We start from the raw sequence: 17852 nt of genomic DNA on the forward strand, positions 1-17852 counted from the left end.
TGTAGGTTATTGGAATGGGAAGCAATGGGAAGGTCAGGATTATTCCTACAGAGAGAGTGGAACTCTTCCTTAAAACAGCCTGTTTAATCTCCCAAGTATAAGGGAGACTGCATTGTTAGCAGCAATGACAGGAGACTGGATTGAACGAATACAAGTGGAATGCTGCTTCAACTGGAAGTTGTGATTGGGGCCTTGGACAGTGAGGAGTGAAGAGGTGAATAGGCAAGTGTTGCACCTTCTGCAATTGCACGCGAAGGTGCCATGGGGGGAGTGGGGAAGTGTTCAGTGTGATGGGGGGGGGGGGGTTCACAGAAGGAATGGTCCCCATGTAATGCTGACAGTGGACAGGAGGGAAAGATGTGTTTGATGGTGTAACCTTTCTGGTGGTGGTGGAAGTGGCAGAGGATGCTTCCATGAATGTGGATTGTAGTGCAGTAGGAAGTGATGACAAGGGGAGATATATCATTGTTCTGGGAAGGAGGGGACTGAGTGAGGGTGACACTGTGGGCAATGGCACAGTGACAGCTGAAGGCTCTATCCACTGGAGTTAGGGGATTTCTGGTTTAAAGGAAAAGGAGGTCATGTCAGTGGCAGTTCTCTGGAATGTGAGATCATCAAACAGAAACAACAGAGATGGAGAAACTGGGAGAATGGAGTCAGCCTCCGCTGATCGTGTATGCAGCAACATGCAGAAGTTCCTCCTGAATGATTGAAAAGAACCAAACATTTAAATTGAGCATTTCTGTCTCACATCTGGTCTGAAGAGGGATGTGGAAATAGAGCCAAAGGAAGGTCAGTGGATATACAGGAGCAGGCATTCAAGCAGATATCCCATAAAACGCAGCAATTATTGTTTCTGTTCAAAAAGAAGGACTCGGAAGAAGATGAACTGCCTGTGGTTGACAAAATCTGTCAAGGATACTAATCAATCGCAAATTAATGAGCATTAGCTTGTGCCCAGATTTAGGGTGTATATTTCAGGGACCATGAGCAGAAGCCGGGCATGAATTTCAGCTGTGCTTCCTGAATTACCCCCAGAAACCCCAGCCATTACTGCTCCGTCCTCCTCCAGGTTGTCCCTCTCCAATTACGGAGTACATTCGCTCACATTATGGTTCCTATCTGAGGCATTTTGATCAGGTCTACCTTCCCAGCACTAGCAAAAAGCTGTGTTTTGTGCTGCCACTTTGCCTCTGGTGTCAGTGTGACTCGGCCTCTCCATTCATGTTGTTTTACACCTCCCACTCACATCTCATTCCGGAAAGTTTCCTTCTTGGCTTAAACCTTATTGAAATCACCTTCCCACCCCCCCCCCCCCCCCAGCCCCCTTTGCACTGAATTCACACTGTGATCCAAATTTCGACAAGTATACTCAGCCTTCATCTCACTCTGCTAAAGGCAACTGCATGCTTATCGTGTGGTATAAGAATTCCCTTTCTTACTTGGATTTGGCCAGAGATACGCTTTCAGTGTAGGGATTATCACCCGCTTTCGACAAAGACATTCAAGTGTTTGACTTCCTAATGGCACTGGTAAACATTTCACACTGTCTTAGTATTGTTACTTTGAGAAAAAAACAAATCACAGTATGAAGTTTTGTCTGTGTTGTTTACATGTCATTTTGAATATTGTTTCAAATTTGCAGTGCTTACGATTAAAAGCTTGCTCTTGAAGTTAGTATTAGATGGAGTGGAGGAGGTTGAAAAGTGACGTTATAGAAGTTTATAAAATCATAAGAGGCATGGATTGAATAGAGACCCAAGGCATTCTCGCCCGGAGAGTGGGGGTGTTCAAACATATCGCTTTAAGGTGAAAGGAAGAAGATTTAAAAGGGCCAATGGTGCAACTTTTTCACATGTAGGGTGATGTGTGTATGGAATGAGCTGCAAGAGGAAGAGTGGTAAATGAAAGTATATCTGCATCATTTAAAAGACATTTGGACAAATATAAATATGAACCGTTTTGAGGCATATGGGACATGTGAAAGCAGATGGGACTAGTTTAGTTAAGCATGGACAAGTTGGACGAAAGGGTCTGTTTGTGCGTGATGTGACTGCATGAATCTAGAAAGCGAGGAAAAGGGGAACAAAAGATATGATGTAAGTAAATTGGCAAGAAATATAAAAACAAGAATCACAAAATTTTCTGCGTATATATAAAAAGAAGTTCAAAATGAGTGTACGACCTTCAGTAGAAATGAAGTCTGGAAAGTATATTGAGGCCATTTGGAGGATGTGACTGGGGAACTGGCTACAGGGAACAGGCAAAAAATTACACCAGTACTTTGCATTGTTCCTCAAAGGCACTGTAAGCATGTCAATGGTATAACCAAAATGTTAACAGGAGGCAAGTTTTTGAAATGTCTCTAACAAAACGAACAAGGTTTTTTGACAAACAGACCGGTTAGCAGTAATTCATAGTTGTTTTTTTTTTGAAATAAGTGTTTAATGAATGGTTGATGGTACTGTGTGAAAGATTCCATAACTCTCTGGATTTCAGGAGTATTCCAGCGAAACTGGAGAACCTCCAGTGTGGCGTCTGCCTTCAAGAAAGGAGCGAGACAGAAAGCAGGAAACATTTAGCCTAACCATTATTACTCGGAATCTTCGAGAGTCTATTATTAAGGCAAGAATTGAAGAACATTCAGAAAAGCTTCCCGCAGAGTCAGCATGGTTTTGTGAATGGGAAACTATATTTTGCCTGCAAAGTTATTCTGAGATGTCTGAAAATGTAACAAGCGGACTTGCTAAAGGGGAACTGGTACGCATGCGGATTACCAGAGATCTTCCACAAGATATCACAAAATAAAGGTCCTTACAAAAGACAGAAGCTCGTAGTGTTACGGACAATGTATTAGCATGGTATGACGGGTGGTTAGCACATAGAAATCGGAGAGTCAGGATAAATGGATCGTTATGATAAAGACATATCTACTGGGGTATCACAAATACCAGGCCGATGGCATCAGTTATTTATAGTCTATTCAGACAGTCTGACGGCGGGAGCTGAATGCAATATATATCCGAGTTTGAGGAACATACTGCGAAACCAAAAGTCATGCTGTTATTTTATGAAGAAGACTCCCAACAAAGGAGCAGTAAAAAGGGATTGGAGTGTTCCTGTGTATGAAACATAAAGTCAGCGTAGTGATGCAGCAAGTAACTAGATTGATACAGTACGCAGGTTCCTGGGATGAAAGGGTTGAATTATTGAATACATCTAAAATGGTGAGGCAATTATTCATTGTGCTTGAAATTAATGAGCGTGATATCACTGAAACGTAAAGGATACAGAAGTTGATTGACAAGGTAGATGCTGAGAACGTGTTTCCAAACCTGGGCAGACTCTCGAACTCAGGGACAGAATACGGGATATCGATTTCAAACTGAGATACAAAGAAATGTCTTCCTTCAGAAGGTCAGTGAGTCTGAATTTCACTAACCCAGAGAGTTGTGGAGGCTGGGTCACTGAATGCTTTTACAGATGGGTTGGATTGTTTTTTGTCATATCAGCGAGTTGAGGGATATGAGGGGTTAGCAGGAAAGTATAGTTGAGCCCTGGAGGTTGAGAGAACGTCACCTTCATGGTGACCTTTGTCAGTGTGGGGAATTGAACCTGCGCGATTGGCCTCCCTCTGCATCACAAACCAGCCGTCCAGCCAACGGAGTGGGAGCCTATGTAACTGTTTCAGACAGAAACACTCACAGACGAAGGGCAAGAGAAACTTTCATAACAAGGAAAAAGGTACAATTCAGGTAACGGTCAAGGTACTAGCTGAGGATAAAAATGTTCTCTGCTGGAAACAAGTGTTTAGATGCTATCTTGAGCTGAATGCAATAAGGTGACACAAGCAAAATAACCAGAATAGTAATTGTGTTTAGATATCGGCAACTATTAAATAACAGTATATTTTTGATTGATCTGTGTGAAGCATGCTTACTATTGCATGAAAATAGAAAGCTGATGGGACATAGTGGTAGCAGAGTCCGTCCCCAATGGGAAATGCCTCAGGAACACATGCTTGAAGAAACCCAGGATAAAAATGGCTGAGCGTCGTCTGGTCAGTGACAGGAAGCCAGGTGGCTGAATAACTGAAATTTCCTGTAACATGGAGCTCAGGAGACAGTTAGATCACCCCCGATCTTATTAAACGGTAGAGCACATTTCAAGGACTGAATGCCCTCATGATGGATTTCAATTTCGTGTGCATGTAATTTTAATTTAAAAAAACACACTGTTCCTTCCACTCATGTTTTCCACACTGTGGCACTGTCATTCTCCTGAAACTGGGACACTTGGAACGTTATCTGGAACATTCCATAACCAGCATTCTCCAGAGCATTCTATAAATGTGCGGGGGTATCACAAAGGCTAGAGAGAGAGAGAGGAGGGGGAGGTGTTGCCTGTAGCAATGAGAATGTTAGAGCATGAGCCTTGTTCGGGGGTAGGTGCTATAACAGATATACAGTGCGTGTGAGGGAGCAGAGAGAATAAGGGGACCCTTATCCTGACAGAGCGGGGAAGGTTATTGATGCTTGTCCTGTTTTGCTGGACATTTCTTCAGACCACAGATACTGCACTGAACAGGGTTGTTGAGCTCAGACCATGCTTTGTGGGTCTGGTGGTGTGGATCCCTTTGAGAAGAGAATGGTCCCCCTCTCTACTACCCCATCCACCAGGAGCTCAATGACCCTGTCGACAAAACCTGGATGGATAGAGCTCTTAAAAATGGTGGAATCATGGGTTATGGGGATTAGGCAGGAACAAGATACTGATTGTGGATGATCAGCCATGTACATAATGAATGTTATTTCTGGCTCGAAGGGCCGAATGGCCTACTCCTGCACCTATTGTCTACTGTCTATTATCAATTGTCTTATCTGCCATGCTCGGGCTAAACTGGACAGGGCAGCTCCGAACTGAGAAAGCTAAATTATTTGCCCACTAGCCTTTATTTTTTGGCGTCAGTGGCAGGGATCACGGAATATCCAGTGATTTCCGGCGATGGTGAGTACCTGCAACCATGATGGGAGGGAGAATCTGGCTGGCATTGAATGATAAGGACACCATGCGGTGGAGTGGGTAGTTAATGAGGTGAGTTCGATAAGATAGCACCAGGAAACTAGCTCAGTCTCAGACAGACAATCCCTCTGTCACTCAATGAAAATGATACTGAGATACATTTGTGTTAGGTTCAGCCCAGAGTCGAAGACTCTGCAGACCCCACTCCAAGGTACAAAGCTGCAGAACAAAACTCTCCATCATCTTAACTCACACCACTATCCCATTCACCCATCATTCCTGGTAATATTAGCTTATGTTGCCAGATGCTATCGACATGTCTACATTCAGAATTCTGAAACATGTAAACATATCTTTCCTTGACATTGTTTCTTAAATCCCCCCCTCTGTTTATATCCCAAACTGCTTTCATTTACAGGCATACAATCCTACTGCACGAAGACAGGCCCTTCAGCCAGAACTTGTCCATTTTGCCCAAAATGTCAGTCCACATTCACTCCATGTTCCTGCACTTGACCCATATCCTTCTTAGCCTTTCTTATCCATGCGTTTTTCGAACAAAATGCAGCGAGATTTTGTAACATCAAGAAAGGCCTCAAGAAAAAAATTCGCTGAATCTACCATTCATCTCACCAGGGTGCTCAGTTTACACAGAAATTGTTTGACTGCAACTTAGAACCAAAAAGGAGGAGGAAACGCTGGTGGGAGATGTACAGGGAAAACTTTGTTTATGTTATAAACAGGAAATTTTAGGTACCCAAGAATTTGCAGGAAAAACTCAACGGTCTGGTTGCATTTGCAGGAAGAAAGTCGAAAAGTGTGGCCCCCGAAGAGCACAGCAGATCAGGCAGAATCCGAGGAGCAGGGAAGGCTATGTTTCAGTCATAAACCCTTCATCAGGAATTCACTTCAGAATTCACTGCATTTGCAGTTGTCACTTTTTCTCAATCCTTTGTCGGAAGAGAGAAGAGTCATTTTTTTTCAAATCTGGGGAGTCTTCATCAGAACAGTACTGTTTACCGATCTCCAGTGTATACAGCTCTTCGTTTTATTTTAGATCACCAATTCTCTTGCATGCTGTAGTATTAATGGAACACTTGATCTGGAAAGGACGGTAAGGGATGAGGGCAGATGTGCAGGCAATGTGTCAGTCACAGCTTAAGGCCCTGTCCATTAGAATGTGAACCCTGGGGTGAAGGTAAAGGAGGGCTTGTCAGAGGCACCACGCTGGATTTCGACATCATCTGAACAGATGTGACAGATCCAGAGAAAGTGGGAGAAATCAGCTACTCTCTCTGATGGTCATGATTAGATTACTTACAGTGTGGAAACAGGCCCTTCGGCCCAACAAGTCCACACCGACCCGCCAAAGCGTAACCCACCCAGACCCATTCTCCTACATTTACCCCTTCACCTAACACTACGGGCAATTTAGCATGGCCAATTCACCTAACCCCTGCACATTTTTGGATTGTGGGAGGAAACCGGAGCACCCGGAGGAAACCCACGCAGACACGGGGAGAATGTGCAAACTCCACACAGAGAGTCGCCTGAGGCGGGAATTGAACCCGGGTCTCTGGCGCTGTGAAGCAGCAGTGCTAACCACTGTGCTACCGTGCCGCCCACTGTGCTACCGTGCCGTCATTAGGTAGCAAAGTGGCTAGCAATGCTGCCTTGCAACACCAATTACCAGGGTTCGATTCCACCCTTTGTTGACTGTTTGTGCGGTGTTTGCCATTTCTCCCTGTCTTTGTGTGGGTTTCCTTCGGGAGCTTGGTTTTCCTCCCACAGTCTAAAATGCACATGATAGATTTAGTGGCCTCACTAAACTGTCCCACAGTATCCATGGATATGCAAGTTAGGTGAATTGTTTAAGGGAAATGTAGAGTTACTGCGGTAACGTATGGGTGTGTTGGTCAGCATGTTATGTGGAGGGTCCGTGTGGACACGATGGGCCAAATGTCCTGTTTCCACACTGCAGGGTTTCCATAGTTTCTATTTAGCTGTCTGTGTTTGGAAACACTTCCCAGGATCCTGCCTACAAGTGCTGACCCAATTTGACTCACAAAAATGTTACACCATCCATTTGTCTAACATGAACTCCATCAGCCACTCCTCGGCCCTTTGGCACATCTTATCAGGGTCCCATTTTACTCTGAGTTAACCATCTCTACTGTCCACTACCTCACCAATTTTGGTGTTACCTGTAAACTCACTAACCATTCTCTACTAATATTCACATTCAAATCATTTACATAAATGACAAAATCCATTAGATCCTTGTGGTACACTGCTGGTCACAGACCTCCTGTCCAAATAAAATATGCCGCACCAGCATTACCTTCATCTCTTACCTTCGAGCCAAGTATCTACAGCTCTCCCTGTATTCCATGTGATCTAACCATGCTTAACAGTTTACCACGCGGAACCTTTTCGAATGCCTTAATAAAGTCCATATTCTATTCCACAGTTCTACTTTTGTGCCTTTATCAGTCTTATTCGTCACTTCTTCAATAAACTAAATCAAATTAGTGAGACAAGATTTCCCACACGCAAAGTCATGTGGACTGTCGCTAATCAGAATTTATCTTTCCAAACACACCTGTCTCTCAGAATCCCCTCCAACAACTTACCCACCAATGACATCAGGCCCACCGGTCTATAGTTTCCTCACTTTACCTGACCAACTGTTCTTAAACAATGGCACAACCTTACCTGTGGCTGTCCATGATAAAAATATCTCAGCCAGATATAAAACAATGGCTTCCCTAGCTTCCCATCAGATTCTCGGGTACACCTGATCAGGTCATAGAACACAGATCAGTGCAGCACAGTACAGGCCCTTGAACAGTTGATGTTGTGCCAGCAGTTTCTCCAACTCTAAGATCAGATTAACCTATGTGCCCTTCATTGTGCTAACTTCCAAGTGCCTATCCAAGAGTCACATAAAAGGTCAGAGGGAGTTATGCACCTTAATGCATTTTAAGACTGCCAGCTCCTCATCATCTGTAATATGGACACCTTTCAAGATATCACTATTCATTTCCCCAAGTCCTCTCCCTTCCATATCCTACTCCACAGTAAATACTGATGCAAAATATTTATGTAGTATCTCACCAATCTCCTGCAATTCCACACATAGGTCACTTTGCTGATCTTTAAAGGGCCCTGTCCTCTCCCTAGTGACTCTTTTGACCTCAATGTATTGGTAGATTCTCTTTGGATTGTCCCTTACCTTATTTTCGAAAGATGTCGCATGCCCCTAGTTTACCTCATGATTTCCCTCTTGAGTATTAGCCTTCAGCCGTGGTACTCCTCGATGGATTCACTCGATCCCTACTGTCTGTACCTATCATATACTTCCGTCTTTTTCTTGAACAAAACCGCAATTCCTCTCGCCATCCAGCATTCCCGACCAGCATTGCATTGTTCATGAACCGGAACATACTCTATCTAGACTCTGTAATCTCGTTTGTGAAGGCCTCCCACTTTCCTGCCACGAGCTTCTCCCAAGCAGCTTTTGAAATTGCCAATATAAAACGTTCAAAGTTGGCCTGATTCAATTTAGAACTTTACCATTTATGTCAGGACTGTTCTTCTCCATAAGTATTTTTAAAACTGGTAGTTACTGAATAACAGGCTCAAGAAGCAGAATGGCCTCCTGCTGTTCCCCTGGAACAGACTCAATAGGCTGAATGGCCTCCTCCTGACTCTCTGCAAAAGTCCCGAGAGGCTGAATTGCCTCCTTCTGTCCCTCTGTAACACGCTCAATGGACTGAATGGCTTCCTCCTGTCCCTCTGTAACAGGCTCAATAGGCTGAATGGCTTCCTCCTGTCCATTTGCAACAGACCCGAGAGGCTGAATTGCCTCCTACTGTCCCTCTGTTACACGCTCAATGGGCTGAATGGCTTCCTCCTGTCCCTCTGTAACAGGCTCAATAGGCTGAATGGCTTCCTCCTGTACATTTGCAACAGACCCGAGAGGCTTTATGGCCTCTCACTGTCCATCTGTAACAGGGTCAAGAGGCTGAATGGTCTCCTCCTGTCCTTCTTTAACAGACATATGGGGACAGAATTACCTTCTCCTATTCCTGAGTAGCGGTCTCAATGCTCTAAATGATGTCACAAGGAGCAGCACTGCACAACGCCAATGGGCAATAAATAGTGTACACTGTTTTATTGTCTATGGAAATGTTCCCACTGGTCGCCTTATGCAGCTGGTCTGTTTATTTATCTATATCTCCCTTTATAAATAGTATGTAATATAAACAGTCCTGCAGTGTTCTTGCACTACTCCCACATCCATGGAAGAAAGAATATGAATACTGAAAGATTTATGGTCCATCCCTAAGCAACGCCCATCTATTCCGCCCAGACTGAGTAAATGTTCCCTTTTATTGGGATAGGAAAAGTTACGTAAGGAAGGGGTTAACTGAGCCTGTTTGTTTAGTGACTGTGATTAATGCCAGTCTCCATGGATTGGAATCATCCCAGTGGAGGGGTTCCATCTTTTAATGATAAATGGGTTCCGTTGAATGTGCTATTCCACAATATAAGTGGGAGCACCACCGACAGCATTAACAGGGATCGGCAGCTCAAGAGATGCAGTGAGGAGAGATCAGAATCTGAGCACAAGTGTCTGGAATGTTCCAACAATGTTTCACAATCTGAGAACATTAGGCTGGAATGTCTCAAGAATGGACAGGGGTTTAGATTGGGAAATTTGGTTTCTTTCTACATATTATGATCAATGGTCATTATCGCGGCGGATCGAATATGTACTTTACATTATTCAATATTTTTATTATCCAATCCTGGCTTTCGTTGGTGTCCCTGGTAAGTCTCAATGTTCAGTCATTAATTTTATAAATCATGATTGATGTAATACTATCCGTTCATTGACTCTATTGTCATTGTCTCTGTTATTGTTCCTGCTGAGACTCTAAATCGAGATGTTCACTTTACAAGCCACTACTAATTGCAGCAATGAACTTGTTAATTCACTCTCTCCCTCATTGCTTCTGGCACTGTTACTCATGGATCTCTATGTTGACCTGTGCAGTTTCAACTGTGAAACATGGTTTATTTTATCACTGCCCTTGCTGTTTAAATATTGAAAGCATTGAGGTCACTGTGCTCTGTTCTGGTTACAGATTGAATTTCGTTCCTCTGACTACATCCCATCCCCTGCCAATACTGGGGCTGAAATACACTGGTATAGTCTACATAGCTCCCCATGCTGGGCAGACAGTCCAGCTGACTGACCAATACGCTGGCATAGCCTACACAGCTCCCCATGCTGAGCAGATAGCCCAGGTTACTGACCAATACACTGGCACGGTCTGCACAGCTCCCTATGCTGGGTAGATAATTCAGCTTGCTGAGCAATGCACTGGTACAGTCTGCACAGCTCTCCATGCTGAGCAGATAGTTCATTTTCCGAAGCAATACATTGGCATAGTCTGCACAGCTCCCCATTTAGTCCCACTGCCCTGTCTGTTTCCCCATATTTCACCAATATGGTCTATTTAGATCTTAATTATCTGGTACTATCTTTAATGTGCATTTTTCTGTCCCTCACTATCTTTCCCTGGCTTTGAGTTTTGGCTCCCTAATGTATCGAGTGCTGACATTGTGAAACTCAGAAACAATGAAATGGTGTGTGGGGGCTGTTGTTCACTTCCCCGTGTGGCAATGTTCCATGTTATAAATGCAATCCTGCAGTACTCTTGCACGACTTCCACACACATGGAAGAAAACAAAAAGGTTGACATTTTTATGATCATATTGGACAGAAGGGATTCAGCAGTTTTGACTCACGTCTTTGAAACTTAGTCTGCAGCTGTCCACTGAACACCTGTGTTTGTCCCTCTCAGCTGATCGTGTGGCCAGTAACACAAGGAAGCCCTCGAGTATTATTGTAAAAGGGCAGGCATCCAACTTGCGTCGGAGGCTGAGGGATGACCTTATAGAGGTTTGCAAAATTATGAGTGCATTGATAGAGTAAATAGACAAAGTATTTTCCCTAGGGTCGGGGAGTCCAGAAATAGAGGGCATCGGTTTAGGGTGAGAGGGGAAAAAGACCTAAGGGGCAACTTTTTCACATAGTGTAGTACGTGTATGGAACGAGCAGCCGGGGAGAGTGGTGGAGGCTGGTAAAATTGCAACATTTAAGAGGCATTTGGATGGGTATATAAATAGGAAGGGTTTGGAGTGATAATCGGCTGGGTGCTGGCAGGTGGGACGAGATTGGGTTGGGATCTCTGGTCCGCAAGGACAGCTTGGACCAAAAGGCCTGTTTCCATGCTGCACATCTCTGTGACTCTATGAAAATCTTCTGACTGACTCCTGTTATTCAAAATTGAGTGGACGTGTTGGGGATGGATTGCTGGAAGTTGTCTTGTGAGCTGCCCCAAACATTCAGAGAGACCTGAGGATTTTGTGACCCAACTCTTGATGGAGCATGGGGACTGTAGTTATAGTATCTGATTCTGTAACATGATCAACAAATGGAGCAGAGGCTGCTATTTCTCTCGCACGCTATTTCTCTCGCACACACACATATACACGCGCTCTCTCCCACACTTCCCCCACTCCCGTGCACACACACTCCGCATTTCTCAGATGCACACACACATAAATCTGTGGGGTGAATTTGAATTTGTAGCCTTGTATGTGCAAACGCATTCAATTTTGTGTTTTTTTAAAAAACATGCACTTTGTAGGCAGTTAGTCAATGTGGCATTTTATAAAGTTCTGCCTTGGAAATAAAACCCGTCTGATTCCAGAGTACAACACAGACAGACTTCAAACAAGACCATCCCTGGTTTTGTTCCGGGGAGGTCACATCTTCGCAAACATAATAGATTTCTTTGTGGAAGTGAAAATTGATATTGAGGAAAAGGCTGTAGATGTTATACAACAGACTTCGGTAAGGTATTTGTTGAGGTAAGCTGACGGAGAAGGTGAAGTTGCAAGGGGTCCAGGGTCTACTAGCTAAATGGATGTAGAACAGGCTGGGCAGCAGCAGACAGTGAGTATTAGTGGAAGAGAGTTTCTCAAAATGAAGAGTTATTCTGGGTGGTGTTTCACAGGGTTTCATGCTGGGACCGCTATTGTCTATGATACACATAAATGAACGAAAGGACGGTAAAGGTGGTCTGATCAATAAGTTTGCAGATGGCACTACAATTGGTAGAGTAACAGAAAGTGAAGGGGACTGTCAGAGAATGCAGCAAAAAATAGATAGATTGGACAGTTGTGCAGAGAAATGGCAAATAGAATTCAATCTGGACAAATGTGATATGATGCATTCTGGAAGATCCAATTCAAGAGTGAACTATAGGGTTAATGGATAAAGCCCTGGGCAAAATTGATGTACAGCGAGATCTGGGTGTTCAGATCCATTGTTCCTTAGAGGGGCAGGTCGATAGAGTGGTCAAGAAGGCATACAACATACTTTGCTTCCTGCATTCCACCATTTTAAAAATGGCAGAAAAGAGAAAGTGGCGAAATACAGACCAGATAACTTGTCATCCACAGGAGGGAATCTGTTGGAATCTATTGTGTACAAGAGATTACAGGTCATGTTACAGTTGTGTACGGCTTTGGTTCGACAACATTTCAAATAGTTCGTATAGTTCTGATCGCCACCTTACAAAAAGGATGTGGATGCTTTGGAGAGGGTGCAGAGGAGTTTCACCAGGATCTTTCCTGGTATTGGAGGCAACTGGCTATGAAGAGAGGTTTGGTAGATTAGAAGTATTTTCATTAGACTGACGGAAGTTCGGGGGACCTAATTGAGTTCTACAAAATCATAAGAGGTATAGACAGTGTGAATAGCAAGACGATTATTCCCAGAGTGAGGTACTCAATTTCTAGTGGTCAGGAATTCAAGATGAGAGGGAAAAGGTTTTTGGGCCATATGTTCAGAAAGTTCATAACGCAGAGTCTGGCAGATGCCTGAAACGCATTGCCAGCGGAGGTGTTAGACGTGGTCACGATAGCGACATTTACTATGTATCTAGGCAGATGCATTAATGGGTTGGGAGCAGGGGGATACAGATCCTTCGAAAATAGGTGACAGGTTTAGATAGAGGATCTGGATCGGAGCAGGCTTGGAAGGCCCGAAAGGCCTATTCCTGTGTTGGATTTTTTTTTGTTCTTGGTAAATACTGGCGCAAAGTGTCTGTCCATATTTGAAAGGAAAATTAAAAAAAGGCCAAATGTGGCAGCGTGAATGTGTGGACAGGATGACTTATTGTAGAGAACAGAAAATTGACAGGGAGACGAAACTGTTACATTATGTCTGTCTTCACGGACGAAGATCCAGAACATATCCCAGAAATACCATAGAACTTTTGTAACTGAACACTAAAATCCTTCATACTAGTGACGTGGTAGTATATGACAACATACCTGGATTGAGGATTGATAAGTCTAACAGACCAGATGTAATTCATACTGCAATTTCAGAGAAAGCAGCAATACACAGATGGATTGGATTGTGGATGACTGCATTTATCTGTATTCAATTTGAAAGGATATAAATGCATTCCAACGATTTAGATAGGGAAAAAGAGGGAGAATGGAAAATTACAGACCAGTTTACTTGTCATCCGCAGGAAGTAATCTTTTTCAATCTATCATAACGAATGTGATATTGGACACTGAGAAAGTAATAGCAAACTTCAAGAATTCTGCATTTATGAAAGGGAAGTTATAATTTACAAAAGTTTTGTTTGAAGATATATCTTGTAGACCTAATCAGAGAGAAGCAATGGATCTGATACAGTCAGATATTCAGGAGGAGTTTTAATCAGCACATACAGTATGTTAACAGAAACATTAAAGCAAAGGGTATTGGGAGAAACATATACAAACAGGGAAGGTAAAAGTTAAGTTTGCCTTTATTTAAATACAGACGATGAAGGGTCAACTAGACTCAAAGCATTAACTTGCTCTCCCTTTACGGATGCTGTCTGACTCACTGTGATGTCTCGCATGTTTTAGTTTCAGTACATATTCCAACTTCTGCAGTAATTTGTTCAGACAAGCAAGAAAAACATTCTGCACGAGTTACACAGAGTACCGGTGAGACTGTACCTGGAGCATTGTATACAATTTTGATGTCTTGATCTAAATAAAACATACTGATCCCATATACTGAATGAACATTCTCAGATTAATCCCTCAGATAATCAAGGTATTCTGCTGGTGAAACGTGGCATGAGATCAAGGCGGGAATCTGTTTGTGAAGCTCGTGAATGTTGATCGATTGAAATATGAGAGCTTCATGTCTCTTTTACTTGGGAGAAGGAGGATGCAGGGACAGAATCCGAGAAGATGGACTGAGAAGCTCTTGAGCAGATTTATGTAAGATGTATACAGGGATTGATAGTTTTGGCTGGTATAAAATATTCACGTCCCCAGGTCGAGCTCAGTTACATCTCAAGCTGCTGCTGGAGACAAGGGATGAAAGGCGCTTATGAAAGTGTTTAAATGCAATCTGGTCACAGGTAAGGTGTCGAGGACTGGAGAACACCCTTTATGGGAAGGGCTGTAGAGATTGACCAAGGAACTACAGACCAGTGAGTAGCAGATCAGTGTTCGAGAAACTACTGCAGAAAATAGGTGGTTGTCGAAGACTGTTTGTGTGTCAGTGCTGTGTCCCTTATTATTTGTGGTATTCATAAATGATATAGTTTTGAATGTGAAGGGGCATGGAGTGAGTGTAATAATTAGGTTTGTGTCTGACACATAGATTACTCTGGTGGTTAGCAGTGAGGAGGAAGGTCTTACTGACAGAAAGATGCAGATAGAATGGTCAGATGGGCAGATCAATGGCAGATGGAATGTAAGACTGATAAATATGAGGTGATGCACTTTGGCAGAAGGAACCAGACATGGGAGGACTCAATAAATGGCAGCAGATTCGCAAGTTCAGAGGGTGCTTCTCCACACATTCCTGAATGTGACGGGACTGGGTAATAGATTAGTTAAGAAGTAATTGAAGACAGCATGATAGCCTTTACTAATCGAGGCATAGATTACAAGAGTTATATAGCACTTTGGCTAGGTCAAGATGGAATACTGTGCACAGTTCAGGGATCCACATTAGGAAAGATGTGATTTCACTGAGAGTGGCGCAGAGGAGATTCACCAGGATGTTCCCTGGAATGGAGCATATCAGCTATGGAGAGAGGCTGGATACGCTCGGGTTGGTTACTTTGGAGCAGAGAAGACTGAGGGCAACGTGATTCATAAGGGTATGATTACGAAGGGCATGGACAGGGTGGATAGACAGCAGCGGTTCCTTTAAGTCAGAGGGTCAAGAGCAAAGGAGCACGCTTTTAAAGTGAAGGGTTTGACGTTTAGAGAGGATTCAGGATGTTTTTTCACGCAGAGGCTGTTGGTTTCTGGAATGCACTTTTTGAGAGGGAAGTTGTTGTGGGTCAACGCACAGCCATTAAACGGAACATGGACAAGCACTTGAAGTGTCAAAACACTCACGTCTATGGGCCTGATGTATGAAAGTGGGACTAATTTAGATTGTACTGTATTTCTGACTGTACGGAGATTGCTTCTGTGATTGTATGGCTGTGGAAGGTCAATCACTGAGCAGCCTTAGACAGGAAATGATGGGTTTATGAAGCGTACATTAACAAGAGTGAAATGCAAAAGTTTCTCAACATACAGTATACCAAGGTGAAATGTTAGAGAAGATCATTGTATCTTCCTTACAGGCTGAAACCAGAGAACTAGAAAATGGCAGGACGATGAAGCAACCACTTTTGTTCTGCCTTCACAAAAGAAAATATTTCAAAAAGTAAACTCCAGCACTTCTCAGTCTACTGAGAAAAAGTAAATAGAATCAAATCTGTACATAATCAGTTTTGGAGAAATTATATTGACTGAAATATGATAAATCCCCATGATCTGTTAATCTTCTCGTTGATTACTAAGGGAGGTGGCCAAGGTAACAATGAATACTCTGTTTATCCTCTTCCAAATTCTTGATGATACAGGATCTGAATTCACAGATTTGACAGCAGCAAATGTAACCCCAGTATTTCTAAAGGAGGCAGGGAATCACAGTCTGCTTAGCACCAAAAATAATCAGGACAATACAAGAGTCTAGTAGAAAGGATGCATTTTCAGGGAACTTTGAAAATTACATTAATGATGAAGAAATGAACATAGATAAAGTCATTGCCGATTTATTAAAGGCCAATCATATTTGAGAAACTGATTGGGAAATAAATTATGGCGCAGCAATACCTGCAGTGAATTTGGATTATCAGAAACATTTTTGATAAAGTCCCAAGTCTAGTGTTGTGACAATGCTACTCCTTTAACAATTTTATTCTGTCCTTGTTTTATTTTTCGTGGATGTCTAAAAAGCAGCGAATCCAAAAAGTCTGGGTTTGACTACATTGGAATGCTTTCAAGTCTAAAATAAAAACACGCATAATGAGGACCAAGGTATCATAGATCTAGAACATAGAACATAGAAGAATCTAGCGCAGTACAGGCCCTTTGGCTCTCGATGTTGCGCCGATCCAAGCCCACCTAACCTACACTAGCCCAATATCCTCCATATGCCTATCCAATGCCCGCTTAAATGCCCATAATGAGGGAGAGTCCACCACTGCTACTGGTAGGGCATTCCATGAACTCACGACTCGCTGAGTAAAGAATCTACCCCTAACATCTGTCCTATACATACCCACCCCCCCTTAATTTAAAGCTATGCCCCCTTGTAATAGCTGACTCCATACGTGGAAAACGATTCTCACTGTCGACCCTATCTAAACCCCTAATCATCTTGTACACCTCTATCAAGTCACACCTAAACCTTATTTTCTCCAATGAAAACAACCCCAAGTGCCTCAGCCTCTCATCATACGATCTTTCTACCATACCAGGCAACATCCTGGTAAACCTCCTCTGCACCCGTTCCAGTGCCTCCACATCCTTCCTATAGTATGGCGACCTAAACTGCACACAATACTCCAGATGCGGCTGCACCAGAGTCTTATGCAACTGCAACATGACCTCAGTACTCCGGAACTCAATTCCTCTACCAATAAAAGCCAGTACGCCATATGCCTTCTTCACCGCACTATTTACCTGGGTGGCAACTTTCAAAGATCTGTGTACATGGACACCAAGATCCCTCTGCTCATCCACACTATCAAGTATCCGACCATTAGCCCAGTACCCCATCTTTTTATTACTCTTACCAAAGTGAATCGCCTCACACTTAGCTACATTGAACTCCATTTGCCACCTTTCTGCCCAGGCCTGCAGCGTATCTATATCCTGCTGTAACCTGCCACATCCTTCCTCACTGTCTACAACTCCTCCGACTTTCGTATCATCCGCAAACTTGCTCACCCAACCTTCTAACACCTCCTCCAGGGCATTTATAAAAATGACAAACAGCAATGGTCCCAAAACAGATCCTTGCGGAACACCGCTAGTGACGGCACTCCAAGAAGAACCTTTGCCATCGACTACTACCCTCTATCTTCTTCCAGCAGGCCAACTCCTAATCCAAACCTCCAACTCACCCTCAATGCCATACCTCCGTATTTTTTGCAGTAGTCTACCATGGGGAACCTTATCAAACGCCTTACTAAAATCCATATACACCACATCTACCGCTTTCCCCTCGTCCACCTCCTTAGTCACCTTCTCAAAGAATTCAATAAGGTTTGTGAGGCACGACCTGCCCTTCACAAAACCGTGATGCCTATCCTTGATCACATTATTCCTATCCAGATGTTCATAAATCCTAACCCTTACAATTCTCTCTAAGATTTTGC

Source organism: Chiloscyllium plagiosum, unplaced genomic scaffold, assembly GCF_037043375.1.
Source record: "Chiloscyllium plagiosum isolate Xiang-an unplaced genomic scaffold, Cpla_swu_hap1 HiC_scaffold_38, whole genome shotgun sequence".
NCBI lineage: Eukaryota > Metazoa > Chordata > Chondrichthyes > Orectolobiformes > Hemiscylliidae > Chiloscyllium > Chiloscyllium plagiosum.